Raw genomic sequence first — 19,672 nt, forward strand, 5'->3', positions numbered from 1 at the left:
AAGTTTGTGTTGGCCTGCTAGAGGGCAGGGCTGGGGCCCATCTGGTTCTCACGGCAGGGTCTGACTCGCTGGTAGGCAGGCTAGGTCTGCAGGCTTTGGGGTTGTGGTTGTTTGCATGTAGTGTCTGCCCCCTTGTGGCTGAAGCTGGCCCAGAGGCTAGAACACACTTCCTGAAGGGCAGCATCCAGGCCCAGGGGATTCTAGGGCTGGTACCTGCCCACTGGTGGATGGAGTTAGGTCCTGGGCCCTCTGGTGGGTAAGGCCACATCCAGAGGCAGCTATGGTCTCAGGTAGTCTTAAGGCAGCCAGTATACTGATGGGCAGAGCTGTGTTCCTGCCCAGTTAGTTGCTTGGCCAGAGACATCCGAGCACTGGTGACTCTTGTAGACTGTTGAGTGGGGCCAGGTCTTGGTGCTAATGAGCTACAGGCAGAATTTCACACTGGTGTTTGTCAGTGTCCACACGATGGAAACTCCCCAGAGTGGCTGCCATCAGCAGTTGTATTCCCAGGGTGATGTGCAGTTGCTTCCTGCCTTTCTGGGAGACTCTCCAGGATCAGTAGGTAGGTCTGACCTAGGCTCATATCAGATTACTGCTTCCGCCTGGGTTCCAGAGCATGTGAGATTTGATGTGCACCCTTTAACAGTGAAGTCTTTCTTCCCCAGCTCTTTTGCTCTCCTAAAAGTAAGCCCTGCTGACCTTCAAAGCTAAATATTCTGGAAGCTTATCTTCCTGGAGCAGGACCCCTGGACTGGGGAGCCTGATGTGGAGCTCAGATCTCTCACTCTTTTGGGAGTACCTCTGCAAGGTAATTATCCTCCAGTTAGTGGGTCACGCACCTCAGAGTAGCGGACTTGACTACATCATGAGTCTGCCTCTCCTATCTGTTTCATTGTAGTTCCTTCTTTAAGTCTTTAGTTGTAGATCTTTTCTGGTAGATTCTAGTCTTTTTCATCGATGGCTGTTCTGCAAATGGCTGTGATTTGGTGTGCCCATGAGAGAAGACGAGCTCAGGGTCTTTCTACTCCACCATCTTGGCTGGGGATCTCTTGACCTGCTTTTCATTTTTTCTCTTGTTCTGCAAACACTATGGTGCAGTGTACAGAAGAGAATTTTTTGTAAAGAAACCTACCAATTTCCATCATTTCCAAACGTCGTGGTTGTCACTGGAGGGAGGTTTTTCTGAGGAAACTATCCTTTGAGGATCTCATTAGAAGGAACCCTTTCTTCTTTCCTTGATTTTCATAACACTGTAAATAAGTTTTTAATATACTACAGCTAGATAATCTGACCTATAAAGTATAGCCTATTCATCTTTATCTTGTATTCCTTTAGAGCAGTGATTTGCAATCTTTTTTTCAGATAAAATAAGACATACATGAATATATGTTCACATACAGTATGCAAAGAGTTACATACTGTCACCTGGTTAGCTATAGCTTCATTTCTTTCTCTCTAGAACTATGGGGGGATAACCTTAAATCATTTTCTAAAAAATAAATGAAGAGATCATTACTTGAGATACGCATTATAACTGATCATGATACTTTAGGTCACACACATTCCTTGGTTGAGAACTCAGGTAGAAGTCTTCTTTCTACTTCCATCTAGGAGCTTGCCCACAGCTCCTCTCTCAGTTCCTGTTTGCTGTGAGGATGATCCCCTTTCTCAAGGGGAGACTCAAGACATCTCCTTTCCCCTACTGACCCATGACACCATGTAGCCTCAATAGAATATCATCAAAATACAGAAAAACAAATCCATTTCTGAACAAGAAATATACTCATACAGTGGAAGGGAGACTTTCAGTGTTTGATAAGTGTTTGCTGAGTGGTTGTAATGGTATCTTATTGCTATTATTTTCAGAATCCCAGGAATCTGCAGAACTATTTCACCACAAGATATGACTAGTTTTACATTTCTGGGGGGAAATGAATTCATGTCTAGAACTCAGGAGTGAACAAATAAGATCAAGAAGCAAAAAGAAGCCAAAAGCAACCCGCAGAAGACTTCAATATGAACAAGATAAATTTATCTTCAAAGACATATATTAAAAGTTGAGAAATAATTCATCTGAACTGGAGAAGTGTATTAATACTACCAAGTAAAATGCATGTGGGACAAGTGTATCCCCATATCTCAGGGACCTCACCATCCCCACCCAAGAAGTGAGACAATGGGATATTGCATCTCTTTTGTCTCTGAATCTTTAGCTATATTGCTGTGACGTTGCTCTGAGGAAGTTTCTAGAAAGTTCTGATTGCACTATATCCATGTTTTATAATCCACAAATTAAATTGTAGTGGATTCAGTTAGAAGTTGGTAATGTGCTGCCACTTCACAATTTAGATGTGGCTGCATTTTAGTGGGCTTCCCTGGTGGCACAGACTGTAAAGAATCTGCCTGCAGTGTAGAGACCAGGTATGATCCCTGAGTCAGGAAGATCCTGTGGAGAAGGAAATGGCAACCCACTCTAGTATTCTTGCCTGGAGAATCCCATGGACAGAGGAACCTGGAGGGCTACAGTCCATGGGGTTGCAAAGAGTTGGACACGACTGAGTGACTAAGCATGCACACACACATTTTAATGATGGGTCGAATGATTCATTTTTCATTAAAATGCAAAAGTGCCCTGGCATCTCCTCCCACCTGACAAATGCCAAGAAAAAAATGTAGAAAATGATCATAATTTTAACATAAAAAATGTAGCTGGGTGACACTGATTTTCTAAACTATGTCAGCATCTTATTTTTAAAACAAACTAATGCTGTTTTACTTCTCAGATGACGTTTATCCTTGAATGGTCCAGGGAAAGGACCTCTCATCTTGACCATGTGTGATATTATGCCATCACAAGATTTGAGGCTTCTTCTTTATATCCTGATCAGACAGTGATCACCTCAGTTTTCACCAACATCTAGAGCGGTGGGACTCAACCAGGTGATTCTGTGCCACCCCCGGAGACATTCGAAAATTTTGGAGACAATTTTGTGGTCACAACTTGGGAGTGCTGCTGGCATCTAGTGGACAGAACCCAGGGATGCTGCTCAACATCCTGCAATGTACAGGCCGTCCACCTACAACAAAGAATTATTCAGCCCCAAAAGTTAATGGTGCCGAGATTAAGAAACTCTGATGTAGAGTAGAAAAGTATCTAGAAAAGAGGGGAGAAAACAAACCTGTTGCTTTCTAAAATTAGGCATTAGCTTCTGTCTCTCTGGCTGCTGCCTCAGCACAGAGAGCCAGAACTCAGTTTCAGGCAACCAGGAATTCCTGATGGGATTACCCTCAGCTGGTTGGAGCTTCCACTTGCCTTTCCTTTTTTTCCTACTCTCCAAGCAAGTCTGGTGAGAGAGCTGCCTGAATTTCATCCCAAGTTCTCTCACTCTGAATTTAGATCTCAGGACTTTGCCTAGTCAAAATTCAAATTAAGGCAACAAAAACATGTAACTTCCTTGAAGCAGAGACTTCCAAAAGCAAGGGCAATGAACCTTTGAAATGAGGCCCTGAGAACTGAAGCTCTGATAGAAAAGATGTTTTGTTTCTAACTCCCTCCCTGTATTTTTCACGTGATGCGTACTGCCCTCCCTGGCACTTTGGACCAATTGTACTTATATTACATTTTGTTATAGAAAACTTGACTTTAGAGTTCTGACCATTCAAGAGAAGGGTTAAATATACATTTCCTATGCTGCTGTCTGCCTAGTTTGTCAAAAAACATGAGTTTAAGGGGAAATGAATAAAAAGCCATAGATGAGGTTCTAAAGATTAGTACTTAGCACATAGCAGACCTTCAATAAATGTTTGTTGAATGAATGAATAAATGAATGAGTGGAAATGATAGGAGACTATGAACATGGGCAAGGTGGCTTGGTCTAGTTTCTAGTTTTCTTAAGGAAACTACATTAGGCTTTACCAGCCTGTCAAGTCAACACCTGGGAATATACAGTAGGCTTGAGGCAAATCTCCCATTTGAGGGAGAATACATATCAGTGCATAAACCCATTCCCTAGTATCAAAAAAAATCTGATTTTTACTACTCAGGAATTATTAAATTCTCAAATCTTAGGAGGTGGAAGGACTTCAGAATCCTCTTTCCTAGTCCTTTCACTTTTCAGATGAAGATCCAGAGGCCCAGGGTAAAGTATGGGTAATTAGCTATCTTCAGGCTATATAATTTGCCCAAAATCATACTAGTAGTTGGTGGAGGAGTAAAATATAAAAAAAAATTTGCCAAAAGGCAAATTCACAGGGGACTTTGAAATACTTCTGCTGCATTCCCAGCTTGTTCTCAAAGGTCTTCTGCAAGAAGAGAATAATGCTAGCCCTTGTGGCTCAGCTGGTAAAGAATCTGCCTGCAATGCGGGAGACCTGGGTTCAATCCCTGGATTGGGAAGATCCCCTGGAGAAGGAGAAGGCTACCCACTCCAGTATTCTGGCCTGGGGAATTCCATGGGGTTGCAAAGAGTGGAACGTGACTGAGCAACTTTCACTTTCAAACTCAGAGAGTAAACTGTGAAAGCACAACCACTCCCAACCCATGTTGTTTCTTTGGCCTTGTCTCTGAGTACACAGTGATGTGTGCAGATGCATTAGACAACAGATGCATCATATTACCTGACGTACAAAGGCGAGAATACGATGTACGCCACATCTAAGGAAGCTCAACTCTGGATGCCAAAAGCTAGAATATTTCCTAAGTATAACAATTTGAGGGAACAAGTCAAACTTTGAGGAGAAATATTGGCTACCAACTATACCCAGATTTGTTGTAAGTGTACACTGACTTCAATCTCCACATTGTTAATTGGGGGATGGGATATGCAGGGGGTCATTACTGCATAATAAGTCTTCTATTAATGCAGTTTGTGATTCCTAATCTCCCTTCAGCTGGTAAGTCTCCTAACAGCCAATTGGCTGCTCTATTTCATACTGTCCCAATATATGCCCCGAGTGCCTTTCTCCTTCTAACCTTGTCTTATTTCTTTTTTGACATCAATCATCCAGGAGTTTCAGTATGCAAGCCATGAGTAAAAACTAACAGTCACAAAAGCAGAGCCTGAGAAATGCTCTCTTTTATCTTTCCTTGAATTCTACTTCCCTTAAGCAAAACTTTTTATTTAGGCTGTCTCTGAGTGCTCCTCTGCACTATGATTTCACTCTTCTCTTCTGTCTACAAATGCAATTTAACACAAAATCACACATTGTTTTGTCTATTGTTTTTCATTGCTGAGTACTTGGACACTATGAAGATGATGACAGAATAAGGACAGGGCCTAGGTAGTCCTTGGAAGTTTGCTTTTAGAAGAGGATCAAGCAGACGCGCCTAGGAAGCCTTATTTACTGATAGCATCTGCTGGGCCAAAGAGGTTAAGTCACCACTTGGAAGGGGGGGTCTGCAGTTGTCACTCTAGGAGCCTCTGTGTCTATGAACGGCACGGCTCCCCCAGATAATGATATGCCTGTCTCTTCCCAAAGTCATAATGTGACCTGCAGCATTACCTTATCTCTTCAAATCTAACTGTCTGGCCTAAGAAGTATCCTTAGCATTTTCAATTTTAAGATCCCTTATGAACAAAGCTAGTGGAGGTGATGGAATTCCAGTTGAGTGATTTCAAATCCTATAAGATGAGGCTGTGAAAGTGCTGCACTCAATATGCCAGCAAATTTGGAAAACTCAACAGTGGCCACAGGACTGGAAAAGGTCAGTTTTCATTCCAATCCCAAAGAAAGGCAATGCCAAAGAATGTTCAAACTACCACACAATTGCACTCATCTCACACTCTAGCAAAGTAATGCTCAAAATCCTCCAAGCCAAGCTTCAACAATATGTGAACCATGAACTTCCAGATGTTCAAGCCGGATTTAGAAAAGGCAGAGGAACCAAAGATCAAATTGCCAACATCCATTGGATCATCAAAAAAGCGAGAGAGTTCCAGAAAAACATCTACTTCTGCTTTATTGACTACGCCAAAACCTTTGACTGCGTGGATCACAACAAACTGTGGAAAATTCTGAAAGAGAGGGGAATGCCAGACCACCTGACCTGCCTCCTGAGAAATCTGTATGCAAGTCAAGAAGCAACAGTTAGAACTGTACATGAAACAACAGACTGGTTCCAAGTAGTGCAAGGAATACATCAAGGCTGTATATTGTCACCCTGCTTATTTAACTTATATGCAGAGTACATCATGAGAAATGCTGGGCTGGAAGAAGCACAAGCTCGAATCAAGATTGCTGGGAGAAATATCAATAACCTCAGATATGCAGAGGACACCACCCTTATGGCAGAACGCGAAGAACTAAAGAGCATCTTGATGACAGTGAAAGAGGAGAGTGAAAAAGTTGGCTTAAAACTCAACATTCAAAAAACTAAGATCATGGCTCTAGTCCCATCACTTCATTGCAAATAGATGGGAAACAATGGAAACAGTGAAAGACTTTATTTTGGGGGGCTCCAAAACCACTGCAGATGGTGATTGCAGCCATGAAATTAAAAGACACTTGCTCCTTGGAAGAAAAGTTATGACCAATCTAGATAGCATATTTAAAAGCAGAGACATTACTTTGCCAACAAAGGTCCATCTAGTCAAAGCTTTGGTTTTTCCAGTAGTCATTTATGGATGTGAGAGTTGGACTATAAAGAAAGCTGAATGCTGAAGAATTGATGCTTTTGAACTGTGGTGTTGGAGAAGATGCTTGAGAGTCCCTTGGACTGCAAGGAGATCCAACCAGTCAATCCTAAATGAAATCAGTCCTGAATATTCATTGGAAGGACTGATGTTGAAGCTGAAACTCCAATACTTTGGCCACCTCGTGCGAAGAGTTGACTCATTGGAAAAGACCCTAATGCTGGGAAGGATTGGGGGCAGGAGGAGAAGGGGATGACAGAGGATGAGATGGTTGGATGGCACCAGCAACTCAATGGACATGAGTTTGAGTAAGCTCCGGGAGTTGGTGATGGACAGGGGCTGGGTGCTGCAGTCAAGGGGGCTGCAAAGAGTTGGACACGACTGAGCGACTGAACTGAACTGAACCCAAAACTCTAAACAACACTTCAAATAAGAACTTTATGGATATCTTTGTCCTATATCACACTCTTTAAACAAAAGTAATACTTAGTTCATCTATCTTGTGAGTGGGTCACAGCAAACTGTAACCATTTCCCTTCTCTTTGCCTTCCATATTTATTTGCAGCCGCTAAAATTTATTTGTAACTATTTATGTATCATAAGAAGAACTATTAGATTTTCACAGATAAAATTCCAGGACCTTATGGTACTTAATATGACTCTGATGAGTTGGCTCAGATAGCCCTATATGACTCAAGTGGTGGGTCCAGGTCTCATGACAAGGGTAGATGAGACTGGAAACGTGACAAGTGTACAGCATAAAGATAGCAGTTTCTACTAACAGACAGCAGGTGGCCCCAGAAGAAGCCAAGTCACAGCCTGCTAAATGTGGATGCATGAGAAAAATAGTGATTGTCTTCAGTTCCACTCATCTTCCCTTTAATCCATTTTCTCCCATACAGCCCAATCACCTCTCCTCTAGGCTCTGAGTACTCTGTCTTTTCATCATTCTTTTCATCAAAACTCCCCATGCACCCCCACGCCAAGAAAAAAATGCTCCCTGGCATCTAGCTACACACGAGAAGGTAATTTCTCAACTACTTTTTTTCATTTGCTTAATGTGAGGCATATCCTCACTTCACTGAAATAATGCTATGAGTAAAAATACCACACAAAAAATATCAAAGTAGTAAGAGATCCTTGAGGTATCAAAGTAGACCAAGGATTCTCACTGAGGAAGTGGGGGTGCTTTTTAATAATATATAAATCACTACCTCATACATGAATCACCACCTCCACCCTCATTGTTGGAATTAAGAATTACTGTGTAACATGAGATATATTTGTAGAGAATGTTACCTTTATAATCGTTACTATTGTAGAAATTTGAGATCCCCTGACACAAATTACAATCTTTAGAGATGGAAAGAAATGGAGTGCCTCCTATGTCTCAAACATCATACTTGGTATTTGTCTCTTCAGTCCTTATAAAATGGGTATCACCTTGACCCAAGCACCATCAACCATCTTTCAGAGGAGAAAACAGGTCCTGAGAGGTTAAGTAACTTACCAAAGATTATACAGACAACAGATTGAAAAAGCATTCAAACTCAAATCTCTCATCACAACCATACTATTTTTGAAAAAGCATGGTCATTTGTAAAAGTGCTATAAAAAGTCTAATACTGTGTGTGTGAGGGGCTTCCCTGATAGCTCAGTTGGTAAAGAATCCGTCTACAATGCAGGAGACCCCAGTTCAATTCTTGGGTCAGGAAGATCTGCTGGTGAAGGGATAGGCTACCCACTCCAGTATTCTTGGGCTTCCCATGTGGCTCAGCTGGTAAAGAATCCACCTGTATATGTTATATAAATGTTGGCTATCATGTTATTATATGTATTAAACTATGAGGACTCATTGGAGCTTTCAGCTTCACTGCTCGTGAAGATCTGCAGCCATCTGTAAGGAAGATGGACCCTCTCCCTGGAAGAGACTCAGTGCTTCCACAATTACACTTGGGCATTTTCCACCACAGCCCTTCCCTAATTCACAAAGGGGCTGGCAGTGAAATTTCAAGCCTCCTCCTAACTCACTCTAACTTCACCTTGATGTGCTCCCAAAAGTCCCTTGGGGACGATCTCTAAGACTTCAGAAGATGGCTGTAATCTGCTAAGATGCAGTCTTACCAGATGATCCAAAATGTCTCTTGAGACCGGTTTATATGTTCCGTGTTGTTAGGCCTCAAAAATACCTGAAGAATATGTTTAATTGTTATAAATATTTCCTTGAGTTCACAAATGGTGAGCACGGAAACATAGAAGATCCTGTCCACTCTGCCAGGACCAAACATACTGTTTATATATAATCAAACCTATCACTTTTTTCCATTTTTGTTTCTTCTTTTAGTATTTATGCTTACATGCCTTCAGTACCCCTAGATGATATAAAAATGATCACCTTTATATTTTAATATTCCATGTTTATTTTAACATTTAAATCTTTATTTCATCTGAAGCTAATTCTTAGTATAATCTGTGAGGTAAAGGAGTTAATTATTGTTTTTTCAAGTGATTCTCCAAAACTACTCATTAATTCCTCCTTACCCCCACCGAATTTTTATAATATTTTACTCTATTGCATGTTCTTATATGTATATTTATATCTGTTCCTGAACTTTTGATAACCTTTGAGACCTACAATGTTAACCAGTATATAAAGGAAAGGAAAAAGAATAGTTATTTGCAAATACATTTACCCAGCTATTCCCTGGAGATGGCTTTGAGTGACTCAAGAAAGTAAATTTACTTTCTTATAGCTGTGGGTGCTAGAAATCCAAGATCCAAGAGTCAGTGGGTTTGGTTCATCTTAAGGCCCCTTTCCTCGGCCTGCAGATGGCCACCTTTTCAGTGTGTCCTAACACGGCATCTTCTCTGTGGACACATATCTCTGATGTCTGTTCCTCTTCTTGTAAGGACACCTGTAATATTGGATTAGGGTCCACCCATATTATCCCACTTAACCTTAATCACATCTTTAAAGGCTGTATCTCCAAATACAGTCACATTCTGAGGTACTGAGGGGTAGGACTTCAACACAGGAATTCAGAACACAATTCAGTCCATAACACTAACATATAAGAAATAATTAATAAAATTAGTTATTATTAAGTATTAAATATGTGTTGGAAAGGGCAAATGAATGTCAAAGCAACCATAACAGGAAAATATATGACCAACTTAGCTTTTTTCCCCTTATTTGACCAAGAATAGATGTTTAATATTTGAACAGTTGGGACACAAGAGAAAGCCTTGTCCAAATAGCTACTGCTTCAAACCAGGTCAGAGGACACTTGAAGACTAGAGCACAATGGCTCAGCTGGTGGATGCTGTTAAAGGAACTGAATTGACTAATGGCCTTCTCAAACCACAGGTTACTATTTTAAATGTCACAAAAGACCAGAGAGCATGAGAAGATGAAAAATAAAACCAGTGTGGTCCAATCTTCAAACAAGTAGAACTGAGTGATAGGGGCAGTTTTGGCTCCATGTGACTAAACTAAATTGCCAAGTACTAAGGCTGTCTTTGGGCTAGAGGTAGATTACAATCTTTTCTGTCCTGGGGCTCTCAAAATAGAAACAGCTTTTTTCTTTTCTCTGTCCTTCTCACTAAAATCCTTTTTGCAGTCCTTGTAGAGTAAAACATCTGTGTGTTGGTCAAAGTCATGCAAAAAGGACACTAACCCTAGTGCTACATAAGGTAAATATAAAAAAGGATGTATCTAACACTATATACAAAAGTAAACTCAAATTAAAAACCTAAGTGTAAGACCAGATGTTATAAAATTCCTAGAGGAAAACAGAGGCAGAACACTTTTTGACATAAATCACAGCAAGATCTTTTTGGGTTGGGAAGCTCCCTGGGTCGGGAAGATACCCTGGAGAAGGAAATGCAACCCACTCCAGTACTCTTGCCTGGAAAATCCCATGGACGGAGGAGCCTGATAGGCTACAGTCCATGGAGTCACAAAGAGTCTGACAGGACTGAGCGACTTCAGTTTTCACTTTGTTAATGTAAAGGAAACAAAAGCAAAAATAAATAAATGGTACCTAATTAAACTAATGTGAGTGTTGGGCTGTGAAGAAAGCTGAGCGCCGAATTGATGCTTTTGAACTGCGGTGTTGGAGAAGACTCTTGAGAGTCCCTTGGACTGCAAGGAGATCCAATCAGTCCATCCTAAAGGAGATCGGTCCTGGGTGTTCATTGGAAGGACTGATGTTGAAGCTGAAACTCCAATACTTTGGCCACCTCATGTGAAGAGTTGACTCATTGGAAAAGACCCTGATGTTGGGAAAGATTGAAGGCAGGAGGAGAAGGGGATGACAGAGGATGAGATGGTTGGATGGCATCACCGACTCAATGGACATGGGTTTGGGTAAACTCCTGGAGTTGGTGATGGACAGGGAGGCCTGGCGTGCTGCAATTCATGGGGTCTCAAAGAGTCGGACACAACTGAGCAACTGAACTGAACTGAACTGAATTAAACTAAAACACTTGCACATCAAAGGAAACCATCGACAAAAATGAAGACAACCTACTGAATGGGAGAAAATATTTACAAGTGATATGACCAATGTGGGATGGATATCCAACAACTCAACATCAAGAAAAACAAACAACCCAATTAAAAAATGGGCAGCAGAATTTGCAGCAAGAAAGACAGACCTAGAGGTTATCCTATTAAGTGAAATCAGAAAGAGAAAGATTAATGTCATATGAAATCACTTATACCTGGAATCTAAAATGTGACACAAATGGACTTATTTACTGAAACAAAAACAGACTCACAGGCGTAGAAAGCAAAGTTATGGCAACCAAAAGGGAAAAGGGAGAGAAGGGAGACAGATAAATTATGAGTTTGGGACTAGCAGATACAAACTACTATATATAAAATAAATAACAAGGTCAGTCCTACTGTATAGCACAAGGTACTATATTCAATATCCTGTAATAAATCATAATGGAAAATATGAAAAAGAATATGTATACGTGTATAACTGAATCACTTTTCTGTATAGCAAAAACCAACACAACATTGTAAATCAACTATATTTCAATTTTAAAAAATGGTCAGAAGAACTAAATAGACATTTTTCTAAAGAGGAAATGCAGATGACCCACAAGCACATGAGAAGATGCTCAACATCATTAATCATGAGGGCAATGCAAGTTAAAACTACGGGGAGATATTACCTCACACCTGTCAGAATGGCTATCATCAAAAAGAACACAAATAACAAATGTTGATGAGGATGTGGAGAAAAGGAAACCCTTGGTACACTGTTGGTGGGAATCTAAACTGGTGTAGCCACTGTGGAAAACAGTAAGAAGTTTCACAAAAAAATGACAAATAGAAATACCATGCTGCTGCTGCTGCTGCTAAGTCGCTTCAGTCATGTCCGACTCTGTGTGACCCCATAGACGGCAGCCCACCAGGCTCCCCCGTCCCTGGGATTCTCCAGGCAAGAACACTGGAGTGGGTTGCCATTTCCTTCTCTGATGCATGAAAGGGAAAAGTGAAAGTGAAGTCGCTCAGTCGTGTCCGACTCTTCGTGACCCCATGGACTGCAGCCCACCAGGCTCCTCCATCCATGGGATTTTCCAGGCAAGAGTACTGGAGTGGGATGCCATTGCCTTCTCCAAGAAATACCATATGATCTACTAATTCCACTCTTGAGCATGTACCCAAAAAAACCAAAAACACTAATTTGAAAAGACATGCACCACAATGTTCATAGCAGCATCATTTACAATAACCAAGATATAGATGCAATCTAAGTGTTCATCAACAGATGAATGGATAAAGAGGATGTGATATGTGTGTATATGTATACATTTATATATATACACAACAGAATGCTACTCAGGCATAAAAAAGAATGAAAGTTCGCCATTTGTAGCAACATGGATGGACTTGGAGGAAATTATGCTAAGAGAAATAAGCTGGAGAAAGACAACCTAAAGAAGGACGGAAAGACTGTGTAATTATATATCATTTATATACAGAATCTAAAAAAATAACAAAATAGTGGATATAACCAAAAAGCAGTAGACATACAGATATAGAGAACAAGACAGTGGGTACTAGTGGATACCAGTGGGGAGGTGGGGAGGGGCAGTATACATGTGGGGAAGTGGAAGGTACAAACAACTGGCTGTAAGATAGGCTCAAGGCTATATTGTGCAACATGAGGAATATAGCCAATATTTTGTAATAACTGTAAATGGAAAGTAACCTTTAAAAATGTGTTTTAATTTTTGAATTAAAAAAAGAAGGCTTATTTGGGGAAAAAACTTCCAAGCAAATATGAAAGAGCAGAGAAACCCTCTGAGCTCGTTAGAATGGAATGCTTAGGCTGGGTATAGCTGCTCCGGACTCATCAGGCCAAGCATTCAAGTAGAGAGTAGTCACCCATTCTCATTACCATAGAGAGTGACCCTTCTATACATTAATGCTCTATGTATTTGCAGGAAAAGAAAGAACAGGGAACTGTGATGCTATGGAAGATCTCAAGTGAGGAAATGGCCTTGTTAGAAAGGGTGCCCCCCAAAGCTCAGGAGCTTGTACTAGGTTATTCTCCTGTCAAGGGCTTCCAGGGCCCTCCAGAGATGTATCCTGCTCAGTTAAGGAAAAGGAATAATCACACTACCTATCTACCAGCTATTGTAAAGCAGGTCAGGCAAGCCTTCAGTACATATGCTGTTGATGTTCAGTCACTAAGTCATGCCCAACTCTTTGTGACCCAATGGACTGTGGCACACCAGGCTTCCCTGTCCTTCACTATCTCTGGGAGTTTGCTCAAACTCATGTCCATTGAGTCAGTGATGCTATCCAACCATCTCATCCTCTGTCATCCCCTTCTCCTCTTGCCCTCAATCTTTCCCAGCATCAGGGTCTTTTCCAATGAGTTGTCTCTTTGCATCAGGTGGCCAAAGTATTGAAGCTTCAGCTTCAGCATCAGTCCTTCCAATGAATATTCAGGGTTGATTGATTTCCTTTAAGATTGACTGGTTGGATCTCCGTGCGGTCAGAGGAACTCTCAAGAGTTTTCTCCAGTTCAAAAGCATCAATTCTTTGGGACTCAGCCTTATTTATACATATACATATACAGTACATATACATGTCATTGAACCATTGGTCAATTAAAATGGCAGCACAAAGGGTGACCAATTTTGTTTAAGAGCTTTCACATGGGTGTGCCAACTCTGAGCCAGCTCTCTACCAGGTGGAAAGAAGAGGTCTATAGGTCTCTGCTCAGATTCACATTAGGACACAAGTTGTGATTGAAAACAAAAACAAAACCAAAATAATCCTCTGGAATTACACTGCCAGAAAGGGCCATGAAAATTCTCTTTTGTCATTTGAAGACCACCCACAGTCTGTTATATGCAGAGTACAGACAGTTTCTGAGTTCACTAAAGGATCAACTCTTTCCCTTTGACCTTCCTCTCTGTTTCAAGTACTCAGTTGCTCCCTGGGCAAATGATAGTCCAGAATCCTTTCATTATGAAAATAGTAAAAATGTCTCAAATATATATTATGGAGCAGATGGTAATTTGAACCAAAGGAAGAGGGTCACTTTAACTGAAAGATCACATGCACTTTTTATAGTTACAAAAAAAAGAAATCTGATAATTCTCAAATTTTTATCTCCAGTTTTCATCCCCTTCTCCTGATAGAGACATGTTTCCAACTACTGACTGAGCACCTCCATCCAAAGTTATCTCATTTTAAACATATCCAAAACAAACTCATTTTTGTGAGTTGTAGTATCTACATAAGTCATCCAAGCTAGAGGTCTGAGTCTTCTTTGATCCCTAACACATCCTAATTAATCAGTCTGTCAAAATGGCTCTATAATCCATCTACTTCCTCTTCATCCTTATGGTTCCTAATTCAGCATCTTCTCTCAAGTGAACAATTGTCCAGCCTCTAAACTAATTTTCTTGCTCCCAGTTTCATTTTAATTTTTGATTTTTGATCCATGCCCCTTTGAGGCATAGTAGAAATTCAAGATTGACCTCTTTGGAACAAAGTAATTTGCTTCAGGAGGGGAAAAGCAAGAATTCATTAGGCCTGATTCTCAAGAGGAATGACAGGGTCATGAAATAGAGAAACAAATCTTTCCAGATCAATGTGGTATGATGCTGTGGTTTGAGCCAATGACTCTGACAGAGTACTATCATGCTACTGAGAGGATAGGGTGGGAGATTTCTTGATGGGAGGTGGAAAGACAGAGAGAAAATGGCTGTTCAACAACTGAGTTAAATTAGCTAAGTATCTAATAAGATTCAAAGTGGATGACTATTAGCTTTCCTTAATTAATGTGCAAAAAACTTGGGTATGTACTTACTCTAAAAGTTATATACAATTTTTAACTTATATAGAGAAAAAATTACTTCTAAATCCACCAACCTAATGATTACCATGTCTGTGCACGCCCTTCCAGTCTTTGTCCACTGCACACACAGCTGCAATCATAGCCTTCATCTTGGGTAAATATATAGGATTACATATAAAAAGATTTGATAAATTAGAAAAGCAACTGACCTGACTTAATTTCATGTACTTCACTTGAGAAATTGTCAGTGTGGAATACATCATTCATTAGAGAGTAGTTGCTGTTGCTGAAGAGTGAAGCTGCAGCCTGAGTTGTACCTACACAATATTATACAAAAGAAAAGTGCAGAATTTGATAAGGTGCTACAGATTTAAAACTGGTGAACCTCAGATTTGGGGGAACTACTACCTAAAGTCCGGAAAATTAAAAAAAAAAGGCTCCCTTGCCTTCATAACACATTCTGGCTTTTATTAGCAGCATCCTTAAAATGGAGTTGATAAAATCTACTTCACAGGACTTTGGTAAAAAATAAGTGTACTGTAAACTATAAAAGGAAATCAGTCCTGGGTGTTCATTAGAAGGACTGATGTTGAAGCTGAAACTCCAATATTTTGGCCACCTGATGCAAAGAGCTGACTCATTGGAAAAGACCCTGATGTTGGGAAATATTGAAGGCAGAAGGAGAAGGGGACGACAGAGGATGAGATGGTTGGATGGCATCACTGACTCAATGGACATGAGTTTGGGTAAACTCTGGGAGTTGGTGATGGACAGGGAGGCCTGGCATGCTGCGGTTCATGGAGTCGCAAAGAGTCAGACATGACTGAGCGACTGAACTGAACTGAAACTGTAAAAAATTATACAAATGTAAGGAAAAATGATTACTATCATTCATGAATCTGTACCTCTCACCAACCTCCAACCTTCTGAAAAACAACACCCTTGCTTCCTATCTTGGTATCTCCCCACCCCCCCCCACTCGGCCCCCAGCTGAGAGGAACAGCTAATCTGTTTCTCCTGGGATTGTCAAGTACATTTCACCAAGAGTTTTACAGGGGTAATAACAGGCACCTGGGAGCTATACTTAATACTTATAAATGTCAATCTGAAATTATACTATTATCAGCAGTAAAGCTTTACAAGCTAAATAAAACATCAAGGCTTTATTTTTTGTTTCTTTTTCCTTTTAAATGGAATTATATAAAACAAATATCTCATAGAAAAATTGTTGCTTTATTTAATAAATACTGTGTGAAGCCCCATAATAACCAAAGAGGACAAAAAGATGAATAAGTCATAATTCTTTCCCTTTAAGAACTCTCAGTGCAATGAAGACAGATAAGTTTAATTTACAGGTATAATAATATATGGCAAGGGCAATAGTAAGGACAATCACAATAAAGGATTGTGATCACAATACAGGCTTGAGTGGGACTGGGTGGTCAGGGAGGACTTCCTGGAGGAAGTTAAACCTTAAAAGACTTCTGGGAGTTATCCAGGCAAAGGCTGTGTATGAAGGAAGGGGAGAGGCTGCAGATGGTATGTCCAGGCAGAAGGAGCAACATATGAAAACGACCGAAGAGAAAAATGTTACAAGAAATTGTGGTTCAGTAGGGGCCCCATGTGGGGCTTCCCTGGTGGCTCAGCAGTAAAGAATACACCCGCAATGTGGGAGACCTGGATTAGATCCCTGAGTTGGGAAGATCTCCTGCAGGAGGGCATGGCAATCCACTCCATTATTCTTGCCTGGAGAACCCCATGGACAGAGGAGCCTGGAGGACTACAGTCCACTGGGTTGCAAAGAGTCAGACCCAACTGAAACAACTCAGCATATGCATTATACACTGAAGAGTAAGATTTTTGTCATACTCCAAGAACCAATTTTGGCCCACTTACAGGCAATGTCTCTATCATTGAGAACACAAAAGAGGAATGAATTAGATTATGAACTATTTCAATTAGTTTTTAGAAACATTATATGAATCACATATAAATTAAAGATAAATTCTAAGAGTTCAAACAAAAAAGTTAACTCCTAATGTTTTAAATGTATTTATTTTTAATTTATAACATTGTGTTGATTTCTGCCATACATCAACATGAATCAGCCATATGTATACATATGCCCCCTCCCTCCCACCCCTTCTCACCTCTCCAGGCAGTCACAGAACACCAGGTTTGAACTTTCTGCATCATACAGCAAATTCTGTCTATTTTACATATGGCAGTGTATATGCTTCAGTGCTACTCTATTCACCCTACCCTCTCCTTCTCCCACTGAGTCCACAAGTCTGTTCTCTATGTCTGCATCTCCATTGCTACCCTGCGAATATATATGGAAACTAGAAAGATGGTACTGATGAACTCATAATGTTTTATTTCAGTTCTTCTAAGAAAATGCTTTTTTTTTTTTAGATACTATGGAAAGATATATATATATATGTTTTTTTTTTTTTCTTAGTTGGGGGCTAATTACTTTACAATATTGTAGTGGTTTTTGCCATACATTGACATGAATCAGCCATGGGTTCACATGTGTTCCCCATCCTGAACCCCCCTCCCACCTCCCTCCCCATCCCATCCCTCTGGGTCATCGCATTGCCCCAGCCCTGAGTATTTGTCTCATGCATCGAACCTGGAATAGTGTTCTGTTTCACATATGATAATATACATGTTTCAATGCTATTCTCTCAGAACGTCCCACCCTCACCTTCTCCCTCCGAGTCCATAGACTGTTCTATGCATCTGTGTCTCTTATTCTGTCTCGCATATAGGGTTATCATTACCATCTTTCAAATTCCATATATATGCATTAGTATACTGTATTGGTGTTTTTCTTTCTGGCTTACTTCACTCTGTATACTGGGCTCCAGTTTCATCCATCTCAATAGCACTGATTCAAATGTATTCTTTTTAATGGCTGAGTAATATTCCATTGTGTATATGTACCACAGCTTCCTTATCCACTCATCTGCTGGTGGACATCTAGGTTGCTTCCATGTCCTGGCTATTGTAAACAGTGCTGTGATGAACATTGGGGTTTAAAGCCACTTGGCCACAGACCCCACACTCACATGCCCCAGAGAACCTAGTATGGTAGTAAAAGACCTAGTCAATTATCATCTGGTCTTTGATGAAATTAATTAAATTACATAAGTCTCTGTTGGAAGGGGCTGGGGGAGGAGCATGGCAATCCCAAGTAGTTTGAGGGCAACAGAGGGACTGAAACCAGGCAAGTACTAGAGAAGAAGAATCTTCTTTGTCAGAGGCAGCAAAACTTTCACAGGTGTTTGAATAAGAAGGTTGTATTAAAGATTAACTCTACCAGTAACACTGTTTTACCAAGATGTAAAGTAGTTCTATCCAGCAGAAGTTTAATTAAAGTCTATGTAATTTTTTTAGAAGCCACATTTAAAAAGTAAAAAGAAACAACTGAAAATAAATTTAACAGTAGGTTTTATTTAATAGATTTTAATTAAAATATTGTCACTTTTAGACAAGCAAACTGCAGTATATTCATACACTGGAATTCTATTCAGTGCTAAAAAGAAATGAACTATCAAGCCGTGAAGACATGGAAAATTTTTAAATGCATATTATTAAGTGAAAGACACAATCTGTAAAGATTACATACTGTATGGAAAAGGGCAAGACCGTAGACAGTAAAAAGATCAGAGGCTGCCAAGGGTTTGGGGAGAAGAGGTAAATAAATGCAGCACGGTGAAACTATCCTGTATGATACTAAATGGTGGATATACGTCATTATACATTTGTCAAAAATCTATAGAATGAACAAAACCAAGAGGCATAATGTAAAATATGGACTTTGAGTGATAATTTGTATCAGTGATGGTTTACAAGTTACAACAAAGGTAATTCCCTAGTGCAGGATATTGATGGCGAGGGAGGCTGTGTGTACTGGGCTGGGGCAGGGGCAGGAAACGCATACATAAAAACTCTAGTTTTTGCTCAATGTTGCTGTAAATCTAAAGTTACTCTAAAAAAAAAGTCTGTATTTAAAATGTGTATCATTTTAACATGCAATCAAGATAAACTATTACTGAGACAGTTTGCATTTTTCCATAATAAATATTTTGAAAACCTGCGTGCATTTTACATTTACACCATTTCTAATTTATATTAGCTACATTTCAAGTGCTCAAAGGCCACTTAACGGCTAGTGGCTCCCACACTGGACAATGTGAGTCTGGAGCAGTGGCAGCACCAAGCCACACTGGACACACAAATGAGGGAAAAGTGTTCTGCTCTGCAAATGCAGCTTCCAAAAAAGCCTTTGAATCTTCTTTCCACCCAGCCTGCTGGCTCTCAGCTCCTCTCACACAGATATTCAGAAGCATCTTCACTGCAAGGCCCCTCCCCTGTCCAGCCCTCTAGATGGTATCACTCTGAACATTTTTTCTTGATGGAATTCTGTCTAAAAGACAGGCATGGAACACTGAAGACAGGAGGTATTTATCACACCAGAGTCTCCTGAAAACACCTCATTAATATTAGGTGTGCTCCTCATTAATAACAGGAGAAAAAGCTTTCAGGTCCTGTACACTGTACAAAAAATGACGAATGAGTTAAAATGCAGAGATTTAAATGCTACCTAGAAAATAAGTACTTAAGAAAAAAATTGTTGCTGTCATTATAGAAATAAATAACTAGGCTTTGCCTCAGTTGGTGGGGATTATTTATATT

The 19,672-nt window shown here is 40.2% G+C and overlaps 1 protein-coding gene and 1 long non-coding RNA gene across 6 annotated transcripts in view; one reads left to right on the plus strand and one right to left on the minus strand.

Annotated features, from left to right (window-relative positions):
- Window positions 1–3,695, plus strand: part of VTCN1 (V-set domain containing T cell activation inhibitor 1) — a 69,791-nt gene extending 66,096 nt beyond the window's left edge. For 4 of the 5 annotated variants that reach the window (XM_081492992.1, XM_081492994.1, XM_081492989.1 and 1 more), the window contains exon 6: window positions 1,867–2,065. The gene's annotated coding sequence lies outside the window, so the exon portion shown is untranslated. Of the gene's footprint in view, window positions 1–1,866; window positions 2,066–2,783 lie in introns of those variants that run through there. The other variant, XM_081492991.1, reaches the window with a different exon arrangement.
- Window positions 1–19,672, minus strand: part of LOC145507124 (uncharacterized) — a 61,561-nt gene that overhangs the window by 26,856 nt on the left and 15,033 nt on the right. Inside the window, exon 2 of the long non-coding RNA XR_014054601.1 lies at window positions 15,178–15,285. This is a non-coding gene — a long non-coding RNA (uncharacterized LOC145507124). The remainder of the gene's footprint in view (window positions 1–15,177; window positions 15,286–19,672) is intronic.

This window comes from Giraffa tippelskirchi, chromosome 5 (assembly GCF_054371585.1).
Source record: "Giraffa tippelskirchi isolate mGirTip1 chromosome 5, T2T-mGirTip1v1.2.pri, whole genome shotgun sequence".
Lineage (NCBI taxonomy): Eukaryota > Metazoa > Chordata > Mammalia > Artiodactyla > Giraffidae > Giraffa > Giraffa tippelskirchi.